Here is a 5,618-nt window from a genome sequence, read left to right on the forward strand (position 1 = left end):
GTTCCTCGTCCACGCGAGAGCCTGTGCTCAGAGTTCCCCGTCCACGTGAGAGCCTGGGCTCAGAGTTCCCCGTCCACGCGAGAACCTGCGCTCAGAGTTCCCCGTCCACGCGAGAACCTGTGCTCAGAGTTCCCCGTCCACGCAAGAGCCTGTGCTCAGAGTTCACCCTCCACGGGAGAACCTGTGCTCAGAGTTCCCCGTCCACACGAGAACCTGTGCTCAGAGTTCATGAGTGCATCCCTCACAGTGGTCTGACCACCAAATGCCCAGGCTTCCGTCACTGCAGTGACACATGAGGTGAAGCACTCGTGTCTCACATGGCATCTGAAACCCTAAACCACCACACAGCTTGGAAGGAAGGAAGAGCAGAGCCAGCAGGGCTCATAGGGGACCACAGGGACCAGACGGGGGCAGCTAAGAAAATCAAGGTCTTTATGAGATGGAATTTTTAGAAAGGACCAGGAGCTAACTGTGCTTTCCTCAAGGCTACTGGCTGCTTACTTATCTTTACAAAAGAAACAAGACAGTCTTTATTTGAGATGGAGCAATAGTACGGAAAGACTGACAGCAGATATGTGAGTGATGCAGGGCTGGCTGTCATTTTAGTGGATGGATTGTAGCTCAATAAAGTTATCGTTCTTTTAAAATAAGATATGGAGGGTACTGAGTGAGTGATCATAGAAGAGTAACTTTAGCAGAGCCTTGACTTCCCCATCTTGAAATGGGCATGACGTGGTCCCGCTGGCTGGGGTGGAAGACGAGGAAAGAAGGGGGTGCGTCCTGCCAGAGCCAGCCTCAGATGCCGGGCTCTAACCCAGCTTCTGGGTGTGTCTCCTTCCCAACACATCCTTCTTTCCCAGAATTCTGCCAAGGCTGGTTCCAGAAAGGGTCGAGTCCCTGCAGTCAGCAGGCCCCACTGGAAAGGACCCTGACGCCTTCCCTGTGGCCAAGCATCAGGCCTGATCCACCTCCAATCTGCCCTTCCCAAACACAGGTGTGCCCTGCCATTTCTGGTAGTAAGACAACCAAGTGTTCCGGCATTGTGAGGCATACCTGTAAACCCACCACTCAGGAGACTGAGACAGAAGAATTGCAGTGAGTTTGAGGGCAGCCTGGGCTATAGAGTGAATTCTACCGAACAAGATCTCATCTCTAACAAACTATGAAATAACTGACTAGATAAGTGAATGAATGAATGAATGAACGATTGACGACAAGTGGCCCCAAGGCCATCAACATCTTGGTCCTCCAAGTCTATTCCCACTGCTACTGTTGGCTTTGGGGCTCTTGGAGAAGACCACTAACAACTGTCACTACCCCGCATGGCCATCCAGACTGACAGGGCAGGGTGGTGGGGATCCACAAAGAGTCGAGTGTGCAAGAAGCTGTCCTCATACAATGGCCCTTCAGAAGCGAGCCCCTGGGGAAGACAGAAGATCTCAATCAACAAGGCTGAAGAAAGAAAGATTTGTCTCCTTTTGGGACCCACCCCCACAGGCTCAGGGCCAAGAATGCAGCCACCATCTATTAAGTTTCTAAAATTATGCCTAGGCTGGGGGTGGGCACGGGTGAGGGTTGGAAGAGGATGTAGGAAACGGGTGGGCAGGCATGAAATTTGCAACCCAGCGCTCCAGTGTGAGCTGCATGCTGGGTAGTGGGCAGGGAGCACCTGCCCGCAGACGTCACATCGGCACCAAGAATCAAAAGCCTTCTGTGTCCGGCCACCCAGGTGCTGAACTCTGTTCAGACCTTGCCGCTGTGCTGTCTCAGGTTACTAGGTTTTCCATAGAATGAAGGACAAATGGCAGGGTGACCTTTGGCTGCTCTGTTTAAGAAATGTTTGGGAGAGAAAACTCTATCAAAGCCAGCAAGTGGAAGCAGGGTCACTGTGTTAGCCTGTAATCGGTTGTATATTGCACAACAGCAGGGGACACTTCTGAAATAGAGTTCACTGGGTAAAACCTACAGACCTGTTCAAGGTAGTCCATAATATCCCAGAAAATGCCAGGTGCCCTGTGTGGCCAGGTCCTCACTCTTCTGTGGGTCTGTGAGCGTGTGATTCGGTGGCCCATAGGCGTGTGGAAGACAGAACAAAGCCCAATCACAAACAAGAGTCCTCATCAAGTACCACACCCTTCTGCATCTAAGGTGGGGTGGGCAACTTCAGGGAGGTCCTCACCATGCTGGCAGTCCTGCTTTCTGGGCATGTTGCCCAGTTCAGTTTGGTGCTGCTGGTGGTGGTGTGCACGTGATCATTCCTCCCTTCAGCTAGTTTTTTTTTAGGGTGCATACGGAACAAGGGGCTGCACTGTCATGGCTTCACATCTGATGCCACCACATTTTGTTCTCATTTGTCCCCCCCTTGCTGCCCTCCTCATCCATCCCCTCCCAGAACCCTTCTTTCTTTCACATAGCGCCTTCTCTTCCCTCTTGCCACTCTCTTCCTTGAGATCGCCTTCTTTCCCATTTCCTAGCTAGCAAATACACATGTAAAGATATGCATGCACATATATAGATAGAAATACATTCATTCACACATATATAGTTAGGCATATGTACACTCATATATAAATGAATATATGCATGCATAGGTAGATGATACACATACAAATATAGACATACGTGGGCACATGTATATAATTTGCACATAGATATATAGACATACATGCACACATAAGGATATACATGTTTATATAGATATGCATGTACACATATATAAATAGGAGCATATATGCAAATAGAGGCATATATGCATACATATACAATTTTAAATTTAGGTTCACTGTGTAAGAGAAAACATGGGGTTTCTGTCACTCTAAGGCTGGCTTATTTCACGAAACATGATTTCCAACTTCATCCATCCCCTGCACATACGTGGTTTCATTTCTCTTTGCAGATACATGAAATTCCACCGCGTGCACGTACCACATGTTGTTTGTTCATTCCTGTGTTGATGGGCATATTTGATTGCTGCTATTTCCTGTCAGCTATGGATAGAGTAGCCATAAACATTGATAAGAGGGCATCTTTGGTGCAGTCCTTCTAGTATCCACCCAGGAGTGGTACAGCAGGCTGTGAGGTTGTGTGTGTGTGTGTGTGTGTGTGTGTGTGTGTGTGTGTGTGTGGTGTACAGAGTTCTATTAGAGTTCTGGCCAAGAGAATAAAATCTCTGGCCTTTGTAGAGACTTCCAATGGGGCCATGACAATCACTTGGCTAAGGGACCATGTTAATCTCACTGATCGAGAATAAGACTACTACCATTGTTTAAAACCAAATTTGAAGCAAGCTTCAATTAAATACTGGCCAGGTCCATACCCAGGTTCCCGGGAAATAACCCAGAATCAAGTTTGGCAAGGGTTCAAGAAGGAAAACCCGTAATTCATAGCATTTCCCGTCAGGTCCAATGAGGGCAAGCACATATCCTGATGTTTTCCCTAACTACGAATCTTCTGCCCACATTTGATCAAGAATATCTGGTGCAGATGGATCAAACAAACTTGTCTAAGAGGGTGAAAACAGGTGGCTTGTTATCTCCCATAAACAGAAGCCCCCAGCATCTCAGGAACTGTCTGTCCTTGGGCAAGGGGCTTGCAGAGCAGGGGCATTTTTGTTTCCTGGATCTCTAAGGCCTAGCTAATTAAAATTAGCATTGGCTCACACACTCACACACTACCACTGAGGAAGGACTCACTCTTCACCTTAGTCATGCTAAAGAGACAGGCACACTTTCTTCTTCTTTGGAAAACACCAAATGGCAGATGACCCTGGTACAGTGGGAGGGCCCAGAGGCCCTGGGGACCCAGGAAGACTCAGCGGCGGTTTGGTTATAGTTGAAGTTGTGACCACGGTCAAGGCCGTGGGCCCCATGGAGGTAAAGCTGAAGACAAGGAGTGGAAGCCCATCACCAACCTGGGCGCCTGGTTCAGGACATGAAGATCAGTTCCTGGAGCAGATCTGCCTGTTCCCCTGCCCACTTAGGAACCTGAGATTACTGACTTTTTCCTGGGCACATCCACAAAGGATGAGGTTCTGAAGATCTTGCCAGTGCAGAAGCAGACTCAGGCTGGCCAGCGGACCAGGTTCAAGACTTTTGTCGCTATTGGGGACTACAATGATTATGTTGGTCTTGGTGTTAAGTGCTCCAAGGACGTAGCCACTGCCATCCGAGGGGCCATCATCTTGGTCAAGCTCTTCATCATCCTTATGGAGAAGCCACTGAGAAAAAAAGATTGGCAAGCCCTACCCTGCTCCGTGCAAGAGGCCCGGCCACTGTGGCTCTATGTTGTCTTATTCCCCCACCCCCAGGCACTGGCATCATTTCTGCCTCTGTCCCCAAGAAGCTGCTGCTGCTGGCCAGTATTGATGACTGCTACATATCAACCAGGGGGACTCCCACCCTGGGCACTACCAAGGCCACCTTTGATGCCATCTCTAAGACCTACAACTCCCTGATCCCCTGACTTCTGGAAAGAGACTGTGTTCACAATGTCTCCTCATCAGGAACTCAGTGGCCATTTTGTGAAAACCCACACCAGGGTTTCTGTTCAGAGGACCCAGGCTCCCACTGTGGCTACTACGTAAGGGTTTTTATACAAGAAAAATAAAGTGAATTAAGTCTGAAAAGGGGAGGGGGGGCATGATATTATCCCTTTTCATAGGATAAGGTAATTTTACTTTTATCTCTTTAATGAGAGAAGGCAATTTCCCTCCCCAGAATCCCTGCCTCCGAGTGCTCTCCCACACAGCCTTGCAGCTCTGTGACTTGCTTGCTTTTCTGAATTAACCTCCTTCTCTTCCATCTCCTCTCGAAGCACGCCCTCCCTAGCACCCTGGGCTTCCTCACGGTGACACTGTGACGGTTAGTTGTGTCACCTTGATCTGGGAAGAGGAACCTCAACTGAGGAACTTCTCCATTAGGTTGGCCTGTAGCCAAGCTGTGGGACATTTTCGTTAATGATTAATGTGGGCGGGCCCAGCCCACTGTGGGTGGGGCCTGTGTGATGTAAGAAAGCAGACTGAGCAAGCCATGGGAAACAAGTCCTGTGGCCTCTGCTTCCCCTCTGGCCCCCAGGTTCCCGCCCTGAGTTCCCTCAGTGGTGGAGTGTGACCTGAGAGATGGAAGATGAAGCAAACCTGTTCCTTCCCTGGGTTACGTCAGACCAGTGTTTACCACAGCAATAGGAAACAGACTGGGAATATATTGTCTTTCCCCAAAGCTCCCTCCCTGACGTGAAGCAACTTGCTGCCACGTGGCTGACCTCTGTGCCATTTTAACCCAAACAGGAAGGCCTTTCCTGTTCTCTCCCTGCACCTCCGCCTTCCAGCGGCTGCTAAGGTTTCCTACTAGCCTGCTGCCTGCCCTGGAGGGCTTTCTTACGCTCTGATAATGTTGTCCTCCAGCCTCCATTTGAGTCCACTCTTAAATTCTTTTATTAATGAGACTAAGAACCCAAAAGCCCCCTTACTATATAGCCCAGGCTGTAACTCACTACACAGCCAAGGCTGGCTTTGAACTCTTGGCAATTATTCTGCTTTGAGCTCCCAGGTGCTGGATCACAGACCTGTGACAGGGTATCACACATGATGCCCACCTCAATCTGAATGCCAGGTAAACGAT

The 5,618-nt window shown here is 49.3% G+C and overlaps 1 pseudogene; it reads left to right on the top strand.

Moving 5' to 3' along the window:
* Positions 1 to 3,752: 3,752 nt before the first annotated feature.
* On the top strand, positions 3,753 to 4,582 carry LOC121464016 (annotated as a pseudogene).
* The last annotated feature ends 1,036 nt before the right edge of the window (positions 4,583 to 5,618 follow it).

The sequence above is a fragment of the Microtus oregoni genome, unplaced genomic scaffold, assembly GCF_018167655.1.
Source record: "Microtus oregoni isolate MIOR12 unplaced genomic scaffold, Mior012 000027F_ref0000203, whole genome shotgun sequence".
Classification (NCBI taxonomy): domain Eukaryota; kingdom Metazoa; phylum Chordata; class Mammalia; order Rodentia; family Cricetidae; genus Microtus; species Microtus oregoni.